The sequence below is a fragment of the Poecile atricapillus genome, chromosome 3 (assembly GCF_030490865.1).
Source record: "Poecile atricapillus isolate bPoeAtr1 chromosome 3, bPoeAtr1.hap1, whole genome shotgun sequence".
Classification (NCBI taxonomy): domain Eukaryota; kingdom Metazoa; phylum Chordata; class Aves; order Passeriformes; family Paridae; genus Poecile; species Poecile atricapillus.
Window position 1 is genome coordinate 37286757 of NC_081251.1, and position 22144 is coordinate 37308900.

Below are 22144 nucleotides of genomic sequence, written 5' to 3' on the forward strand. Positions count from 1 at the left end.
TACCTCTTCTCTTGACACTAAATCTGCGTATCAAAGAAAACAAAGCCCCATGAACCACCATGGCCCACCAGCTTTCAAAGGACTTCTCAGAAAATAAACTAATGTCTACCTTGAATAATTCATTCACTGTTGAGTAAAATGATGCAACTTCAATCACAGCAGGTGAATTAGGTAAGGGGGTGACAATGACTTCTGTCTGTTAACACCCTCCAACATGTTGCCATACTCAGCACAACAGTTTTTTTTCAACAGATTCCTCTCTACATGCAAAAGTAGCAGTTTACAATAATGAATGCTTTATGCATTATTCCTTTGTGTATAGGGTCTCCCAAGCACACATTATTAAAGTCTATTAAACTCTCTATTTAGCAGAATTACCAATGTGCCTTTGGGGAAATTATTACAATGAAGCTGTGCTGCTATTTAAACTCCAGTTGTTTAACAATATTTTCCTAATCACCAATCCAGGTATCAACATTTAAGTGCAGTCAGACTTCTTCCAGTGCAGCATAAACCTATGAGCTGCTTATGGAAATTAATTTTAAGAAATTATTATTTCAACATGTTTCTCATGTTTCTCATAATTAGCCTCAGACAGCTTTTGCTTTAAAATAATAGGAACTCCTTCCTGATCCTCTTCACCAAGCAGAGCCCTCCACAGTTAAACTTGGTTACAGAACCAATTAACTGTCAGCCTACCACTATCTGCAAGATGCCAGCCCATTTAAGGAAAATTTGGCCAACAAGGTCCCATTCTTTACAAATGGCTTTTCTATGAGAAAAAAATCTGCCCTGGGTGCAAGGGATACAACAGTCAAAAAGCTGCTTAAATCCAGTGTATGCCCAGGTCCTTCCTCTGGTCCAGCTACAAGTCGGAGAGCTGAGTATTTAAAGCAGCAACAGAGAAGTTATTAACTGTTGTTTGTGCCCCTCAGACCATTTCCCCTTTTCATTCTGCACAATAGAGCTACAGCTAGCTACTCTCTAAATGTGCCTGCTTTCGTGGCAACAAGTCAAACTCTGTTCCAAATTTGCAACGTGTGTCTGTACCTGCCGTGACAAGAACAAATATTTTTCCAATGGGAAGAGTCCCACGTTCTCAGGGGAAGAGGAAGTAAACTTCACCATACTAGAAATCACAGGATTCAGCTTCCTGGGGTGGGGTAGAAGAAACCTAGGTCTCAACCTTCCAGGTTTCCTCCTTGACCTTCAATAAATCACCGTGTTCCTGCCTTCATTTTTCGTCAGTACAAAGCGCTCAGGTTCTATCTGTGGGGCAGTCTCTCCAGCAAAGACAAAAGATGCCTTGTCCTTGCTACTACGTTACACTAACAGTTTTACAGCTTCAACACCAGTTCAATTTTCAGTCACCTTCAATGAAAAAAGCCAGCATTAATTTACTGGAAAAACACTGACAACTATCTTACAAAAACAGTGGTCAAAGAAACAGAATACAAGTAATGGAGCCAAGCAACAGGGCTTCACATCTTATGAAAATGCAAAATTTAGGCCATCATACATGCATGTTTTGATATGGCAGAATTCAAAATTTATATCCAGATATAGATAAAAGAAGGACTGAAGTCATCACTGGAAGCTTGTATGTATACTAAAGATTCTTCTGATAAGTATGAGTCAAATACTGTCTGCCCTTTTTAGCTGTAAGGCAGGCCTGCACGATGAAATTGTTTCCACCAGGACCAAAAGTTCTTCAGAAAACAATCATTGGGAAAAAAGCACAGCAAATAGGAAGGCATATTTTAGCCATACACTAATTTCTCTATAAATCAATGGACAAAAGCTCTTCCTTTCTCCAGTTACAAACCCAGAGCTAAATCACCTTCTCTGTTTTACAATCTCATTGACATTGCTCAAGTTGCACATGCACCCGAGTAGATTTTGTTCTCAGGGGCACTTGGAGACCAAATCTCCCATAAATAAGAGACTAAACAATCAATTCACCTTAACTGCAGTGGGATGAGGAATAGCTCTTTCACCTAAAAAAGGAGATGTATGTCTAAGAGACAAAGGGAAAATGCCACTAATTTCACTTTTTCAGTTTACCTCGCCATTAGGAAAGACTCTTACATACTTAAAAAGTTTTTCAGTCTTTTAAGGCTGTTTTATGTAACTGCAGACCAGAAGCCCAAAAGTATATCAGCTTTTGGCTTAGAGAAGTTGCTGGTGTCTACTTCACTGTCTTCCATCCTGTTTGATAGGGATGATCACCCTATTGCCTACATCTGTCAGTCCCTTTTCCTGCCACTTACTTCTATACCTCAACACCAGTTTCACAACCATGAGGTGAGATGCTTCTGCTGCGTTGTACAAAGTCCAACAACATCTTTAGCTTAGTTCATTGATGACTGGCTTCACCCCATCAAGCAGACTGCGGTCAGCTTCATGAGCACCAACACTGGCACAAGAGGGAACGGGGCGAGTCCTGGCCAAGGACAATGTAGGAAGAGAAAGACAATGAGTGGTCATAACTGGGACTGGCATAGGCTGCCACAAAACGTCTAGTCCCTGACATGTACCAGAAGACATCGTACAAAAACACAAGCGCATATCGTGGCATTTAACATGGGGCCATTGCAATACGCGTATCTCATGTTCCCATCTTGTTATGGCGTTGTGTTGATCACACCAGAGGACAGACCTCACAAAAGCACCTGGCAATACAACGTCACGTTTATTCCACAATACTGGGCATAGACCGTCATTTGTTACTGCGGCATGTGGACCAGCAGCCACCCCAGCCAAGCTGTCACTTTGTCTCTCCTGCCACCTACTGTACTGAAAACCAAAATATGTGTCACCAACTCACGTGCATTTCCACTTGTGTTCAGAAATATCAACCTTTAGTTCTTCTAGAAGTGCCGCTGCATGCATATGAGAACTCCCTGCTGTCACCACTCCTTCAGCAATGCTATCCACTGTTTCCTGTTGAAGGCTAACTGCAGCACTTGGAGCTCTACTTAACTCACTAATGCTTCAGTTAAAATTAGCATTAAACACTAAAAATTCTCCAGAGTTTAGGGCACGAACCCCTCTCTCCCTTTGCCCCATGGAGAATTAATCACAGATTTATTTTAAACTGTAAACAGGCTATGATAGCCCACAAACCTCTGGCCCTTAATTTTCTGTTGCGTCCAATGACAACACTCACAGGGGGCAAAACCCAGCAGAAAAGTAACTTCCCATTGAGCGTGTGATTGTCAGCCTGTGGGCAGGGGTAAAACTCCTGCTGCACTTGAGCTGCGCAACCAAATGAAGTGTCACCCAAGAACAGACCTGCCACACGCAAGAATCTGTTTCAGACCGTGGTTCACCCTTGTCCTTTTAACCTCTTGCACTCAAAACACCAGCTGAGCAGGCCTGGCTGTGCCTCCCATACCCTCAGCAGTGCAGTGCTACCCACGACGTCCTCCCCACGCGGTCCTGCTGCCTGCGACATCATCGGCTGCAAAAAGGGCTGATGCTTGCGTCCAAGCAGTGCATCCCAGGAGAAGAATTCTTTAATAGGAACTGTCTGGGTTCTGCCATCTTTCTGGACACCATGAACCATAGAGAACAGCATGGAGAAGGGCAGCAACAAGTCTTGGCTGGTCCAGACTGGTCCAAGCCACCACAGGGGCTTCGAACCCTTTCACAGTACTATGTAGAAGCCAATTAGCAAGCAACTCAAAACCAAAAAGACAGATATCCCATGTTAATTACTTACGCCGTTCTCCCAGAATGCACAAGAAGTTTATATTTCAGTATTTTATTATTAATTTTGAAAATGTATTCAAACAGAAAGCAATAAGTTGAATTTTCTAACAGCAATCTTGTTACTTTCTAGTATGAAGCTACCTTGTGGGTGCTAGTTTATTTTCCCACGTATAGTATTCCCTTTTACCTAATCAACAGCTTGGGGCTCTATGACAGCAGCTAGCTTTGATAAAAGGAGTATTCTGATGAGGGAGGAAGGTATCCAAAACTTGCATGATCCAGTAAGCAATCAAATGTATTTATTTATTCTGTGACCACAGCAATCAAGAGGTATTAAAATGTGGAACAGAGCATCAGTTAAGTGCATTTTAAATCAGATTTTTTTTCTGGTTGCAGTAAGGAAATTGTTGACTAGCAGGACTCTTTAGGGTCTTTACAGGCTGCAATTAGTGAAGCAGATACAGAAGATAAATTGCTCCACTCCTGCAAAAGCAAGTCTTACTTTTGCAAGTAATAGTGGGCCCTTCATCTTAGCACTTAGAATTTGATCAAGCGAGGAAAAAACATTAATATAATTCCACTCACTCCCAGATAAACTTCTCTGAAAAATGAGTACATTTCCTCTCCTTAAACAAATATGACAAGGCTATAACTAAAAATATTTTTGTAACACACAGAGTTCAGTATGAACACAGGAAAACAATTGGCAAGAGCAACTGGAGTGTCTAATCCCAGCTATTTAGCCACCAAAATGCTTAAAGAGCTGTGATACATCCACTTAAAAGCCAAATATGGCTCACAAATAGCTATTAAACATGAATGAACCTATCAAGAAACAACAGTATGTTCCCTTAATTGTACAAAGGCTGCAAAGAGGTTAAAAAAAAGATATTTCTACAGCATCTGATCAGAAGTGGCTTTTGCTGACACCTATTTAATTTATAACAAAATCAAGGAAAAAAACTAAAGAATGACATTAGCAGATGGTAATTCTACAGGAGCTATCAGTGAAAAGCTAACGAAATGAACAGAGCCTTAAAACAACTTGGTATTTTTTAACACAGACTTGAAAACCTGCTACTGCAAAGGCACTGTCAGAGTGTGATTGGACATCCATGCTAGCAACTTTCAGACAACTTTTAAGGTTCCCTAAGAATGCTCCAAGGCAATTCAAGAAGGCAATTTTATACACAAAGTGCTGTCTAGATTGGTGTATCACTTAACCAACCTGCAAAGTTTAATCTCTGAAAGAACTTCCACTGTGCTTGACCACACAGAAGGCAAAGAGATTTAAGCTTGTTTGGTCCATGGCCGATGAAGACTTTCTAACAGAAACAGAAACTGGATGATAAGCAGGTAATAAGCTACTCCCAGAGCTTCCCTTGCTTTGAGAAGAGTGAAGCCACTGTGAGATTTTCAGAGCAGATTCTACAAACAAGCTGTTAAGAAAAGCCGCTATCCAGAAGGCTCAACAGGAGGAAAAAGGAAGCAGGGAAATCACAGTTAATGGGATTTGGCTGCACCCAGACAACAGCTAGGTTTTGAATACATTACAAACAGTGCTGCACTCCACTATTGCACCAATTCATTGCTGGATGAGAAAAATTTACATAGATTTAGAGTTCCACAGAAACTTAGATTAATCTGTTTAGAATAAAACTTGTCTCTTCCCTGAAATGCCCTCTGGATGAACACATGACAAAGAGGAAATTGCCACCACTACACCATAACTTCTATAATTTTCTGTTAGGGGGAAGGCAGGCAGGCAGATTTATTTGTTTTGAGGTTACTTCCTAGGTCCCATAAATGAACATTTGCCTCATTCACCTCAAATATCACTACAGAGTACTATAAAGTTTGCCTAAGCTTTCAGAGAATCCCTATCCTGTCCCGTCAAAAGGATAATGTGACATCAAACATAGAGGGTTACCTCTCTCCTAGCGCCTATCTCCTTGGCACAACGTAAGAAGGTTGAGAAACCTGAGCAGGAGGTCCTCAGTGCCTCCCTTCCCAAGCCTTGGTGGGGATCTACTGCTCGTCCTCCAACCTAGGATGGAGAGAATTAGTAGTTTAAAGCTACTAATTGAAAGAAAAATTGCCAAAGACAATGTCCTCTACCTTTGCAAACCGATGCCAAGCATAGGACATGATTCAACACGTATGAACTCCACACTCATCCTTCCTCAGATCCCAAAGGAGGCAGCGCCACAGTACGTGCCAGGAGGGAAGAGGCCTGCAGCAGCAGAGAAACTTCTAGTCTAATCATGAGACAGACAGAAGAATGGGAACGACAGGAGAAGTGAGATAAAAGAATTAGGGGGCTGATCGCATCAATACACTTTTAGAAGAAGGAGAGGAAGTTGAGCGGCTGTGAAAGAGGGGGAAGGAAGAGTAAGGCTGATTTTCCCGATAGACAGGTCATAAACAGTTCCTGAAACCTGCCTAGTCGGGCTGGTCGTCTGACGTAAAGATGCAAAAAGCAACACATGTGGCATCTTTGAAGCGGAAAAAGGAGACGTTGAGGACTGGGGCACTCTGTAGGGGAATGAAAAACCTACAAGTCCTCTAAGTGCCATAAATAGAAACAAAGCTAGGGCTTTCAACCAATAATCAATGTGAATAGTTAAAAAAGTTCTGCAGAATTGTCCACTAAGACAAAAATCTTAAAAACTGTCTCTTCACAAATGTCTTTTCTTTTGGAAATCCCACACCCACTGCTGGGAGATTAGCTTCGCAAAGTGAGAATTTAACTGGAATTGCAGCTCTGGGTAACAACAGGAAATGTTGCTCACAGCAACAGAAAATGTAGGATGATTAGGTTTTTGGGGAAAAAGGGAAAGAAAGTTACAGTAACTACGCAAACAGAATAAATAACAATGTTGTCCTTCTCCAGGACCTTTCCAAAGTTCTCCGAGCAATCTACAGCCATTCCCCATTAAAGGCTGCTGTGCCTATGGCCCACAGCTTAATGCACTATCTAGGTCCCAAGCCTGGCTGTACTCCTCATCTTTATAGTTCTAGCCTTCTGCTGATCCTCACACCAGACATCAGCTGATGGCCAGGGACCCCATGGCGGGGTTTGTGCTCTGCAGGACCCCAGCTGGAACTTGGGGTGTTGCCAAGTGCTCCTTGAACATAAGTAATGAGGCGGCCTCATCAAGAGACAGACAAGACAAAAGGATTCCACCAAGTGAGGACACTCTAAGCACAGAAGGGAAGGCTCTCCCCACACTGAACGTGCTGTGCTCAGTGGCACAGCCCAGCAGAACAAGCGGGCTCGGAAAGCCAGCCGTCTTTCAGACAAAAGTGTAAAAAAGCAGCAGGAGGAGAAAAAGGGAAAGACAAGGTCAAGTTAGAGGGAGGCAAGCTCCAGACAAACCCTCCCCTTCCCAGAGGAAAGCACCTCAACAGACATTGCTGTAGAGTCAGCAATGCACAAGATACTACTCAGCAGGGGAATGCGTTGTGTTAAAATACAAACCTTTGTTTACATGCTTCCTCAACTGTTCCTCAACTGTTGCTGAGAATTTTAGGAAATACTTTGCATTGGACTTGTTTTATTGCATATTTCCCACCAATTTTCAGTTCCAGTTTCTACTTCTATTCTTAATTTTTAATCACCGCTGGGACAAAACAGTAACATTCAGATGCTGCCTCGCTAAGAAAACTGGAGTAACTGGGAGTTATATTAACAATACTTAAATACAGTCTATTTAAAGGTTTGAACGCATCTTGTTAGAACACTGCATAAATTAACCCAACCTAATTCTCTAGGATGTAACAAGATCTGAAAAGCTCCAAGTTTCATGTTCTCTCTTACCACCCACTTAAAAAACCAAAACCCAGCATGCTGGGGTTAGCTTAGGTTGCAAACGAAAACAAAATTCACATTCAACTGAATAAAGGCAATTTACTCCTCAATGCAATGAAGATGATGCCACAACCAGCTCAAAACCAAAGCAAGAAGAGGTTCTCTCCATCCCCCTCCATGCATATCCCCCCCTTATTTTTGCTGTTAGTGATGCCTCCCCAGCCTATCTGCTCAGGATTCTTAACCTCTCACTCCATCCCTCCCCAGTGTCCGAAACCATCCCTGGATGGAGCAAAGCGCGCCCTGCTGCTGCTGGGCTCCCAGTCTCCACTGCACCGCTTGCACTGGCGGCCAGACAAAGCAAACTCCAGTTGCATCACGGAGAAAACTCATTTTCCAGCAACCTCCCAGCCCGGAGTTTACCGCTACTGTAATCCGGTGCTGTCAACAACGCCGCCTTTGTTGCGCGCCCGTGCGCGCCGCCCGCTTGCCGGTTGGGTTGCTGTTTTGGGTTTTTTATTATTATTTTTTTTTATTACTATTATTTATTTTAAGGAGATTTTTTGTTCTAAATGAGTAATCTGTTTTTCGAGAGATTTCTCCCCCGTGCTGGCTCCACCCTGTACTGTAAACGAGACATTACCTTATACAAGAATGAATCTGCTGCATTCCTCTGTCTAGCTGCCTCGCAGCACATTTCCTACACTCACAGCAGCCCCGGCAGTGCACGCTCTCCCACCCCTTCCCCCCCACCTTTTTCTCTTTTTTCTTTCCCCCCCCCTTTTTTTTTTTCTTTCCTTTTCACTGCCTCGCTGTGTTTTTGTGTAAATGATCTCACATGACTCAACAAATCCATCTGCCTGGAGCAGGCCAAGTTTGGAGCCTTCCCAGGAGGGAGGAGAAGAATTGCTTTGTGGAAAGGACCTGGAGCTTTGCCCTTTCTCTGGCTCAAATTACCCGCCTGTCAGGCCTGACGGATTTGGCTAAAAATAAAAGGAAGCGGGCCGTGAAAAGGAGATGAATGAGCTCAGCAGTTCCTTAGATAACATGGGGTCTGGTGTCACCCAAAGATCCCAAAGCAGGAACTTCGGATGCCGGACATGTAAGTGTGGTGCTGCAGCCTCAGTGAACTCGGCTGCTTGAGGACCCAAAAAAAAGGGCACAAAAAAAGGCAAAACCAACCATACGCTGTTGGAAATAAATGTATTAAAGACACTCAGAGCAGGAAAACTGCCTGCTGTAGATTTGGGCTTGTAAATGGGGAGATTTACAGGGTTTCCAGAGGGGAAAGGGGGCGTGGGGGGGTGTGGCAGGAGGCCGTACGTGATGTCAGCCTCCCACCCTGACTGGGGAGCCTCTGCATCCTTCCTGCAAATGCCTGCCCAGCGCCCGCAGCGGGTATTAAGCACTTAGTTTGGCAATGTAATGACACACTGCAACAATCTGTAATGCAAGGCAGTCAGCAAAGCCCTGGCTCGAAAAGCTCTTTCTCCTAACCATTAACCATATGTTTGGCTCCGCCGCCGCCCAAGCGAGCGGGTGTTCCAGCGCACCATCTGGTTTCTATCCACACAAGCAACTGCAAAGCACAAGAGTATTTCCCTCTGGAGCTGTGTCTTCCTCCCTGGCCCCCGATCCCCACCCGGCTCCCCACTCCTCTGCTCCCCATCTTCCTTCTTTGCCCCTTTCCAGCAGCAACTTCACCTCCCTGCCCCACTAATGTCTCGAAGCAGTGGAGACCAAGACCATCCCACCAAAGATGCACCAGAAGAGCGGGGATCCTGCCTTGTGCTGCACTCTGTGAGCTCACACCCCTACACACGTGTGTACACACACACACACACACAGAGGGGACTGCATCCCTCATCACCAATGCCTGGGGTATTGCATCAAAAAATAAGTGTGTTCTTGAGTGGGCCAGGAGCCGCTGCAGTGTCCATCACATCTCGCTCATGCACACATGCGCACAGGAAGTGCTCAATTTGGATTACATCAACTCTGCGCCGACACCGCAAAAGGACTTTGAGAATGTACCTAACAACAGGAGGACCAATAGCAGTTTTATCTCCTGCTCTCAAGCAGGGCTTTCTATGAACATCAGGTGCTGGTCCCCCATCCCACCAAGATAAGAACGCTCTGGGGGGGGGGGGGAAAAGTAATAAAGGAAAAAGAGAAAGAGAAATGGAATGAGAATGCGCTGAAGAAAAAGGAATGAAAATATTTACTTTTCCTGTGATAACCAAACAAGCTCTTTCTGAAATGATAAAAAAAGCTTTCAAGTGTTATATTTTAGAAGGCCTTGTACCATATGTTTGCTTTACAATTTTATGAATTCTAACTACTATTTATGTTTTTAAAGCACTTCCATCATTCCGTTTGTTTCTGAAGTACCTATGGGACATCAGCAGTAATTTTCCCCTCAGGCTGTCCAATTTAAGATTAATCATGACCTATTGCAAGTAAGTATTCAGGGATGCAAGCAATAGGATATTCAGCAAATTCAACACTTGCTCCTTTAAAGTAAGTTTATTCTCTGCAATGAGTCACATGTACAGTGTTTATCCAAGTTACCAGTGCTACAAGGAAAAAAAACCCACCCATTACATTTGCAAATACATACAAATCACAGCTGTAAGCACCCAACTGCTTACACCAGGACTTGTTTCTATGACTGGATATTGATTTTTTTTAATAATGTGTCATTATACCAATGTTGATACAGCAGACAGCTTCCTGAAGTATTCAATTTAATACTAAAAAGAAGCTGGCTTTAGTAAATATCAAATCCACACCCATTCATATCCTTTTTAAATGTCCTTCTTGGTCATGACTACAGCAATGCAAAGCCACAACTGCTTTTTTCCTCACCTTGCACCTAACGAAGAAAATGTACTTGCCAGTTAGAAACAGCTCAGTTTAAGGCAATGAGCTTTGCTGATCTCAATAAAATACTGCAGAATCTCTTCAACTTGCTAGAAACCAAGAATCTACATTGGAAAAAATTATGCATATTTTTCAAACTTCCTCTGTATGAGAAATCAGTGAACGAAAAAGCACACCGTAGGCCCTTATCCCAGAATCAAACAGGCGTGGGGAAAACCATATGCTTGTGAAAAACCTGATGACTTCACTAGGATTGCCTAAGAAGATTGAGGATAGGATCTGCTCCCAATTACAAATGTGGAGTGCAGTTAGCACTGTAAATTCCCCCTGCCTTCATTCTGCACTCCCCTTCAGTGAGGGGAAATAATTAAAATGATTCAAACCATAAGAGATGCATTTTAGCTAGGAATTTGCTTTTCCTACAAAACAGGATCTAAATATGTGAAAGTCCATTACTTTAAGATAATATGTTGCAAATATTAATAGGATGCTTAGACATCACACATTAAGTTTCCTAGAACCATGCAATGAGAAATTGTCTTCATTCACACAACAGAAAACAACCAGCAGTAGTTCTCTAAAGCAGTAAAGGTCTAGGGGTGGGTCTTTCAGCAGACAATGATCTGCTCTGATCCAGAAATCCTTTTAAAGGGGGAATTCAAGGGAGAAATTCGTAGATTCAGGGTTCTGCACTCTGAAGGGACCACTAATCATTTGACCTTCTTCCATGGAACAGGCATGGAGCTTCACCTACATCAACATAGCTGTAAGAGGTTGAAGGAGAGAATCTCCTAGGGTTAAAAACAAACTCATTAAAAACCTCCAACAAAACAAAAAAACCCAGTCTCAGATACAACAGCCTGACATAAAGAATGAAGCTACTGCAGCCCAGCATCACTCCCCAGCACTGTGGGAACACCAACACCCTCTCATCTGGTCTGAATGAATTAACAGCCAGCTACTGGGTCTTGTTATATCTTGTCACCTTCTTCTACTCCTCAGCCCCTGACAAAGGGCCACTGGAAGCCTGAAACCCAGCCAGTTTTTGAAGCATTATAAAAAGTGGTGTCACATTATTACCTGAATCCAGAGTCCTCCTGCCAACAATGATGTTTATGCAATCACATTTTTCTGTTTTTAAAAACTTCTTTCTTGCCTCATTGCTCTGTGTGAAAAACAACACAAAACAGAAAATTGATTAACTGCAAGCAATTATCTATTATTTGCATTACAGCACTTTTGTCGTAAACATTCAAGTCTTTTGTTTTCTGCCTCATCTCATAAAAATATTAAACAAGTCCTTTCCCCAAAATCACAAATAGAAGGAACAGACACCAGTTTGGAGAGGCAGCTGAGTTACCATAGCCCATCATGTGTAGAGCTACACAGGAGAACACAGCTCTCCTATGCCCAAATCCTCTGCCCTCTTCCCAGGCCATCCTGCCTGGCAGCACTGGGATCAATGCCAAGCAGACAGTGCCACCAAAAGCAGAAATACAGAGGGAGAGAAAGCTAATTAAATTTCTTTCAGTATCAACAGCAAATACAAGCCACTAATAACCCCAGCAGTGATGTAAATATAATACTTGCAAAATTGCATTGACTGTAAATTACTTAATCATAAAGTTTCCCCATACTCTGTACCTACAACATTATTTAAGTAGTGACTCCACTTAAAATTCTCAAAAGGGTCTTTTAGTGTCTGTGTTTACTCCTCGCTTCCCATATTAGCAGCTTCAAGCTTTAGTGTCTAATTCCCTTGCCAATACACTTCATAGAAGACATTTCTACATTTAACTAAGGAAGAAAAAAGCCCATATGGTAGAAACCCAGCTGAAGACATAACCTCAACCCCCCACCCCCAACCTCTCTGAGTGGCCAGAAGACACATGATAAATAAAGGAATCTGGATTTTCAGCACTGGAAATGCCATTAGTGTCAGTATTTCATTGCTTTCTTTGAAAGCAAACAAAACAAACCCCTTCACTTGAAGAGATGCAACTCAACCATGTGTACATGATCCTTTTGCTTACCTTCACAAATGCATACAGAATTAAACCCAGACACACAGCACAGGGTGGGGGATATGGCTGCGATACCCTTCCTGCGTTTCAGGACTCAGGCACTTGGCATACTCTGTCCATTGTTGACATGGATGACTGACATGGAGTTTTGCTGCAAGATCTTGGTCACAGCAGTCTGATTGAGACATCCACAAAAAAGTGGTTGGAAAGACCAAATTCTGGCAATCTCTAGAACAGAGTTTAAACCTGGGTTTAGCCTGATGCCACATGAAGCAATGAACAGAGTGTAGTCCAGGGCAGAGCAGAAGAGAGGTGACCTTTGCCTCTGGCACCTGCTGCCAACCAGGGTAGGGCCACCTCCCCAGCAAGGAGGGTCTCCTGATTCAGGTGACCTCCCTACTACATCCTGGAGTCACCTATGCTCAAAACAGAGCAGCCAAAATCTGGGCTGGCAGGGAAAAACATGTCAAAACAAGAAATTTCACTTAATGGGGACAGAAAATTGGAAGGTAGGATGGGGTGTGGCATGGAGGGCTGCTTGGTGGCTGTGCAGCTGTAGCACTGCCAAAGAATCATGTCCAAGACTCTATGATGCCAGCGGATAATGCCATTTGTTCACTTCCTGCAGTGTCCGGTGTAGCACAGGCGTGTTGAAGAGAGAACGTTGATGAGTTCAAGCACTCACCCCTAAAAGGGAGGGAAATGTGGCAGGTGAGCGCTGCCTGCTGCAGCTGCCTTCACTCCTGGCACATGGGATATACCTAAGCTGTGCATCACGGCTTCAGGGTAAGAGTGCATGACAACTCTAACAGCTGTTGGCAGCAAGGATGGCAGCCACCCTGACACTCCCTGCCACCCTCTCAGCATCCAGGCAGACGAGCTGTGCCTTGGGAGAGTTGCCACGCAGCTCCAATGAAGCACTACACCAGTCATCTAAAGTCAGTATCCCTCAAGTGGCCATTAACAGTGAATTCCTAACCTAACCTGAAAACCTGTCTTCTCTCAACTAAAAATAATGAACAGTCACAGCAGAAGGGAACTGTATTTCCAGTACACAAAACAGTATCGTGTATGGAGACATTTCAGCAGCAAGGCTGTAACATCCTCAGGATCTTTTGTATTCTTGTTTTAAAGTCTCTTCTTGTAAAGAGAAGTGGGGTTTCCCAGATCATTTGTCAAATCCTGAAGACTCTGGTAAACAGAGTAAGATTGTGAGGAAATGAAAAACTTATTCAATAGGACTTGAGTAACATGCCATGAATAAAAATCTGGGCCAAATATGGGACAGCAGGGATAAAACAAGATGCTGAATAGAGAGTTTGCCCAGGGCTTGCAGCTACAGCTGGCAGCAGGCAGGCAACTTGCAGAAAGAGAAGAGTGTGATGACACAGTCAAAAACTGTCCATGCATTTATTACAAGATCTGCACAAATCCATTTTATATCAGTGTCACTCTGAACTTACAGAATTACAGAATACTTTGGGTTGGAAGGGACCTTAAAGATCAGCTGTAATGTTGCAATGTAGTTGTGTATGAAAATAAAATTTACAGTAAATAGCTGAAACTGCCTTGGATATTTCACTACTTTAGACATTCATAGCTTATAATGGAGCACAGGTCTACAGTCAAATACACAACACAGGAAGACAGACCTTAAAGGTAAATAATTCAGGACTTGAATTCTTTAAGGTAAATAATTCAGGGCTTTAATGAATTTGCTGACTGTAAATATGGAGTTCCACTGTGAGGAACCCTCCAAATTGCCCTACATCCAATCCTCAGGAGTGCAGAGCAGAAAACTGTCAGCGGATACATGCCTCAAACATTCCTGGCTACAGCAGCAAGACTGTTAACACAAAAGAAGTCTTGGACAGGAAGAGATAGCTTCATAGACTGGTTCCAGTGCTCCATACTGTGACCATGGGCTGATGAAAAGGACATGCACTTTCAGAAACACCACTTGGGCAGACAGTGAGGTGGCTGTGAAGCAAGGAAGCTGACCCATGCTGCATCAAATAGAAGCATTGGGAAAACCCTTCAAGGGTAGCCAAGAGAGCAGTCTGCTCTAGCAGTGCTAAAACCATACAAGACTATAGGTGAAGCTGTAAGCCCTTTATTAAATATGACAGCCTGTAGATGAAAAGAAACTAGACAACCCCCCGTATCCTCCTCACTTCACAATCTCTCTTCTCTATCCTCTTCGATTGAGTATCAACAAGTGCTTCTATCTAGACCTGGGAATTCCTGTGCATCCATCAAAAAGCATTTCAGCCAACCAAATCCTATCAACAAACCACAGGATAAATCCTCATAAATTCTTAAACTACCAGCAAATATCAGTCTTCCCAGCCTGCACCCTCTAGTACCAAGGAGTTGTTTTGCAAGCAGCAACTATTCCTGACCAAGCAAAGAAACTGCACCGAAGTCAAGATGCAGCAAATTGTCAGTTATACAATGTTGTTGCTGCAAAACAACCCCAAACAAACCTACCAGGATTTTTATGCTGTCTCATACTCCAAAAGTAGTATTTAAAACCACCCTAAAGTTGCCTCACACCCTCTTACGAGACCAACACGAAACCAGACTGTGGAATAAAATCCCACCTTTTGCCGCCGGACAAGGGCAGGTCAGCAGCAATAACCAAGGTGCTGCAAGGTTGCTGACGAGCCTGGAAACACTGCATGGGAACATGTCTGAAACATTTTCAGCAGTTGAAAACACAACTGCTGTTCTCACTCCATGCCCAGCAGAGATAGAGATCTCATCGCCAGCAGAGATCTGGGTCACCACAAGGAAGCTGGAGTTATCCCAGCATCATCATCTTTTAGGTAATGTTCCCGAAAGGGGAAACAAGTATGTGGCAAGGCTTCATCTGACAAGATGCTGGTTGTAAACAAAAACAGTAACTGGAGGTTTCCTTGCTCCTTGGTGATATCATCCAAATGGAAAAAAAAAACCCAACAAATTTCGCCTGATGTCTTGTATCCAAAGTGCATTGCAGAGTGAGTTTGCTGCAAATGTGAGGTTCAGATTGCAGTTTTTCAAGGGCTGGCAAATGCACCTCGACTGCCAAAGTCTTCCTCCTCCTAAACACCAGGCTAAAAAGCATTCATTTGCCTATCTCGTACTTCAAAACTGAAAACCCAAACCTGGGAAAGGAAAACACTAGAAAGACAACACTACAAATACAATGCTTAAATTGGAGTATGAACTTTAAACACAAGATGTTTGTGAAAAACAAATGTTCTGCGTCTACACACAATCATGTAGCTATACTAGGCACAGGACTTATCTAGGCACAGGACTGAAAACCGGATCAGCTTTCCAATCTCTGCTAACCAAAACTTTTGCAACCTTCCCGTATGCCATTTCCTTGTTTACATCTCATGGTACGGGAGTTCAGCTTTTGGAGAAACATGAATGGTAAACCTAGAAAGTGAAATGTGATATTATTTACAGAATAGGAGAGCACGCCGTTCACAAGAATTCCTAGGCGCACACGTCCCAACCCTGTTCCTCAGTTCAACACCCACTCCTGAAATCCTGTACCAACCAGATTAGCTGATGTACACATGCCTGCACTCTTGGAGAAACAATAGTCTCTTTCACTCCATACAATCTTCTGAAGAACCAGGCAAAAACGTCATGGGAGAAGTTAGGAAATATCTGCAGAAAACAGCACACAAGATGAAAGGCAGAACAAGCCTTTTAACTTGCACAAAGTACATAACATGGAGGATAAGCACAGAACTTAGTTACCTAGCCCCACTTCCAAAGGACTATTTTTTTTTTTCCCCAGGATGGAAAAGGGGATTGTTGAAACAACTTAGAAAAAAAAACAAACCCAACCACTGGGATACTGGAACAGCTCCCTTACAGACCATGGCAAGCAAAATTCTGCTCCAGGAGCTGTGGCAGACCTGGGAGAAAATACACGCTGCCCTCATATACCAGGATCTCCAGCAGACAACAGGGATCCTGCCTGGCATGATGAGCCTCCCCATCCCCAGTGCACAGCACTCCTTCCTCCATTCCCCTCCTAAACATTGTTGCTACAGAAGGCACAGAACTATTTTTAATTAATCCAGCACAAAGTTTGAGCTGCCTCAGGGTTAAGTTAAACATTTTCTGTCTTTAACCACTACGGCAGAACCAACTACAGTGAAAAACACTTCACCATAAGGCTAGGGAATTGAGGACAGAAAAGAAACTGCAACAGAGTCACCCCGACCTCTCAAAATTTCGCCTCCAGAGCACGCAAAAATAAGAAACTGAATTTTTAATCAGCTGGGAAACAGGGCAGGGAGACACTCTTGGTAAAATTATTGTTGTGAATATCACATAAAAGGCCTTATGGAGTTTTACCATCCACCTTCTGTTCCAAACTGTAGGCCTCCAAATAACCTACAAGAAAAAATCAAACTACCCACATTTTCAGGAAAGCAGTAAGCACTGAGAGACATTTAAAAGGCATGCAGTTCTACAAATCCTTGTTTCTCCACTCGCATGGGGCTGTAACTCCCGCAGGAAACACATGCTCCCCTAACAAAGCAGGTATTCTCTGCATGTACTCACCCTATTATTTTTTTAATCATCTGGTATGCATCTTCCTAGGCATGCTTATGTTAGAGGAAATACTAGCACTAGGTCTGCAAAACTACACTGACTACCTGTTCTGCATGAACACTGTGAAGGTTAATAGTGGAAATCATGGCTTGAACTCTGCCTCTGCCCTGTGCTGAGCACTCCATACAACCACTGGCAAACTTTTACCACACGTGTGCTTCCCCCCGCAACTCATGCTCACTCCCTGCAGGATTTTACTACACAGTTCATCAGTACAGTGTTTTTCAGACTGCAGGAGCAAGTCAAAGCATATTTTGATGTGTCTGATTGCACAGAGACCATATGAAAACGTGAAAGTTGATCACGTAAGAATACAAGTTGCTTTTTCATTTCACAGCTCCTAGAGTCAGAAAGGGTGAGTAGAACCCTGATACATACCAGATGTTTTAAAGTAAGGTGGAAGAGCTGGTGTCATGAAAGCTTCCTGACAGCTACCAACTGCCCTTGCTAGTGAGCAGGCTTGCTCTGCCTGTGGAACAAGCTTAATGGAACGGGAGTATTCACAGCCTTCATGCACATGTATAAATCCTACTCTCTTCTCCTAAAAATAAATTTGACAAGTCCATCACTATGATGTGAAAAAAACCTCAAAACTGAATCATTTTGTTACATATACAAAAAAGTTGGGGCTGGAGCATATCCATGGTTTTGCCGAGCACCACACTTAACCCAAGAAATGAAAGGACAAATCTTTTTTCATTTGTTTCTAGCAAGTCTTGAGTCAGTTTCCCTCTTTTTCTTCTGAATTTGTGTTTGGATATTAAAAAAAGCAAATAAAAAAGGCTTTCACCTCAGCCACAACCCTCATTGTACTGGGTACTCTTCAAATACATATGGAGACTTCACATCCTAAAAAGACAAGTTTCACCTTGTTGTTACAAGACTGGAGGTTGTTTTCTATTTCAATAAAAGGGAAATTTCATCATTAAAACAAAAAGAAAACAGGAAGAAGAAAAAAAACAATCAGCCCTGCAGAAAAGAATCATTTCAGAGTAACAGAAATATGCATCTATCACTTAAATTGGCCCCTTGGGTAAAGCCCATTGCAGAGATCAAAAGTCTTTCCACAGACTTGGGATAAAGCCTGGAGAGTTCCAAATACTGATGAGAGTGGACATCACTGTTCCTCACTGCATGGTGTAGGGGTACATGAAGGCAAAACTCCCACAACTGCCATAATGCTTTCCAGTATGAGAAACCCCAGGATCTTTAGGTATCTCAAAAGCACATACTCTTGAGAGCATTTCAGACAGCGATACATCTCACTGACACAGGGAGACTGATAACATTTTTTGTTGGTGACTCTGCAGCTCCTATTTCCAAAGCCCATGCTAATTCAAAAAACACCACAGGACATGCATGATGAAAAAAGGAGTATATCAGGCCAGAGTCAGATAAATACACACCAAGGTGAAGCTAGATGACAGCTGGGAATGTTAAGGAACACATTCAGTGCAGGTAGATGAGTCTGAAAGCTGCAGGCTGTGCCCTGGGTAGCAGGAGCGTCAGGCAAGAGGCCACAAACTGGTGCCATGGACCCCTTGCACAATAGAAGGCACAGGGAGCAGAGGTGCCAGCCAGGTGACTGGACACGTAGAGACACGGCAGGAGCCAGTGAATCTGCAGGAAGACCCTAGACTATCTCACACACAGAGTGGAAGTGGAGGAAAACCCAGGGTTTCCTTTGTTTCTGTGGGGCTCCTGTTTCTGTGTTCCTGCACCATGATTAAACTGCTCTAAAGATCCAGATGTCTGGGGAAACCTGGTGCTGAGCTGGTAAGGAAACCTGGTTGGACTGTGTGAGCATGGTGTGTATAGGGAGGCATGCAGGGCACTGGTCCTGCCCGCTGCAGAGGTGCTTCGGTCCCAGCAGTGGAAGTCTCTGGTGGTGGGACTGCACCCTGAATGGTCCCACAGGAATGTCTCTCAAGCCTCCTATGTCCAACCCAAAGCAACTTCTTCACTGAACACCGTCTGAATTCTTTTTCTACATATTGTTTATGGTAATAGAAACAGGTTCTGTAGATTTACCTAGGGCTTCCGAGCTGACAGGATATTTTTCTCACAATACAGTTGAATAGCATTGATATCTGTTGTTTTCTTTTCATGTTCCCTTGTGCACATACACTGGCCCCTTCCTTCAGCCTGGCTTTGCCTGAGGTGTAAGTAGAATTGTCAGCTCCTCCAGCACTAGGAAGAAATCACTGCCTCAGGCTCACACCGAAATCACTCCTTTCACACAGGACTGTGGAGATAATCCCTTGCCCAATAAATAGCCCACTTTCTTCCTTATTGCTCCAGATGGAAATGAATGAATGAATCACACTTTTTCTGAACACCATCTTCTGCTTTTATTGAGTACTTCAGTCACTGCCAGCTGCACCTCCTTGCTCTATGAGGCATCAGTCAAGGTTGGGTCTGATTTCCAAGTTCCCTGCTATAAGTCTCTTTGAGGGAAAAAAGGTTGGATGTTATTAGCCCTATGAGAAAACACGCATTTAGTCCGTAACCACTGGCTCCTGAAACACAGCTGTTAAATACAAATCTCAGTTTCTGAAATTTTCTTTCTGCTGCCTCATTATCTTTACTACATGCCAGCAGAAACCAGAGTCCCCGCAGGCTGGGGGAGGAAGTCTTTATGCTTTCAGCTGCATCTAACTTTGGCTAGTCAACCAGATGCAAAATATTGCATCAACCTAGTGTTCACTTCAATGTTTCAGAATTTTCCTCTTACAGCTGGGACTAGGTGCATGTGGTTTCAGGTACCACTGGGGAAATGGAATCTCACAGCCAACACTGCAGATTACTTCCCAACACTGCCTGGCTGCCCTCAAAAGAAAAACAACCAGAAGATGTCAAACACAAAATTACTTAAATCAGACACTTAGAAAATGCTCTGTAGTACACAAAAAGTTAAGTGCAACTAATTGAAATAAATACTGAAGCTCCCTGTAAATCATCATTTAAATCTTAAGAGTAGGACAGGATGCCTTAAAAGTAGCTCTAGCCACAAAGTTTGACCACTAAACTAAAGCCTTCAGGTGCTGACTTCATACGATTGTTGTCTTCCAGCCAGACTTCCAGTTACGCAGCCTTCAATATTTTCATCAGAATCTATGGACTGAAACTCCATTTTTTCAGTAGTCATGCATGGGAAAAAAAAAATTAACTTGCCAATGAAGAACAAAAATACCAGATCCGTGCAGAAACAGTCTTACAATAAAACTCTAATCCCTCACTTGCTAAGTCTCTTTCAAAGAAATGTTTATGTTGAAATTTAAAGTTGTGTTCAACATTAATCTTAGGGAGTTTTAAAACAGAATGTACCAATTTTAAAAGGATTCTACAGCCTTAATGAATTCCTAGAACCCATAGACAGAAATTAAATAGGGGGAACCTACAGTGTTGGCTAGACATATTTCAATATTTGTTACCATAGAAACAAGCCGGTAGATTTACGGTTTGGAGTTATCCTTGCTATAAAATATTAAACTTCTTACAGTTTTTGCATATGTATATTATGGCAAGAACACTGTCAATCCTGATACAGCCCAAAGCATCTTAATTATTTAACAGGATTTTGGCTTTTTTTTTTTTTTTTTAACTTTTTCTTAACAGAGTCTCTTTTAATTTATTTTTCTCTTGATAGACTTATTTTAACATCTTCCAATAGGAAACACTTCTGGCTGACAGAATAATATACAGGAAATGAAGATGTGTTTTTCCTCAATGTTGTGGATAAGTGGTAAATAAAAGGAACACACACTTAGTCTAGTAAACAAGATTCAACAGCAACTATCAAAATGACACCAGCTAGCACTTGTGATGATTTTACCAGCTAAAAGTACATTAAATGTTATACTTCATTTGAAAGACAGTTCATACTGCAAATTTGCTGGTTTTGTTTTCAATCCTAGCAATGGAGAAATGCTCAAGAACAAAATGATTGAGGTAACATCTCAATACTTCAACAGTATCAAATACTTCTGGCAGATACCTGAGAAACAAAACAAATGCATTGTCCTTTCATGCTCCAGAGGAGCATCAACAGCTGCATTCAAGTCACAGTGCCAGCGAGCAAAAGGGTCGGCAGTTCCAACAAAGGAAGGACAGATGCTTCCTCCAGCAACACTCCTTCAAAAATTAAGGACAACACACTTGTCTGGACAACTTCACTGGTGGAGGGAACCAACAGCTCAAGATACCACCCATGCAGGAGCTCAGCTGGGAGCAGTGGGGAAGGTCAACATTTGGGCAAGCCCAAGCCCACTGCCCCTGGGACTGGATGTATGCAAGGGATTTGGACCCCGACGATTTCACAGCCAGAACTGGCTCCATGTCGCAGCCCTTGCTTTTTGTTTGGATTCAATAAAATCTGTTTACAGAAGGCTCAACACAGTGAAAAAATGAAAAACTTTGGAGTAAAAGCCATAAACCACACAGTTGTTTCAATACTATATTCCAGCACTGAAGTGGACAAGGAAAAACACCCAAAAAAGCAAAGCAAGCCAGAACAAAGACAAAAAATGAGCAAGACTGAAACACCCTCTTCTTCCAAGAATGAAACAATACTTTTTATGAATTATAAAGATAAGCAGTGGAACTGCCATTTCCTAATGTTTCTGAGGCCAGTCTTCTAGCACAGCTTTTCAAATAGCCAATTAAATGTATGCACTTCTTACACTCACATGCTATCATTTTAAAACAGCCCTACAGCTTAAAACTCTAAAAAAAAAATGGAAAAACTTATTCTTGAAGGCCTACAAGACAACCCTTTAACTAATGGAAAATCTTCAACACTTCAGAAGAGGAAAATGGTATGATGGCTTAATTTTAAATGAGTAAGAATTTAAATGTCACTTCCTGCATGTGACATCAATTTGAATAACCTTGCATTTTTGTTTTCTTTGGTGTGGTTAACGGTGGAATCTTTGTAGAGTACATTTCTATGGCATTTACAGTTGCATGCTTATGTTCAGCAAATCCTTTGCATAATTCTGAACACAAAAAATGAGAACATGATTTTTCTCCTCTGTAAAGAATTAGAGATATCTGAAAAGTAGCATGCCACTAGAACTTTCAAAGA

The 22144-nt window shown here is 42.6% G+C and overlaps 1 protein-coding gene across 2 annotated transcripts in view; it reads right to left on the reverse strand.

The window, feature by feature from the left end:
• BACH2 (BTB domain and CNC homolog 2) overlaps window positions 1–22144 on the reverse strand; it is a 182842-nt gene that overhangs the window by 128099 nt on the left and 32599 nt on the right. For both annotated transcript variants that reach the window (XM_058836054.1, XM_058836056.1), the window contains one exon: window positions 11489–11573. The gene's annotated coding sequence lies outside the window, so the exon portion shown is untranslated. The remainder of the gene's footprint in view (window positions 1–11488; window positions 11574–22144) is intronic.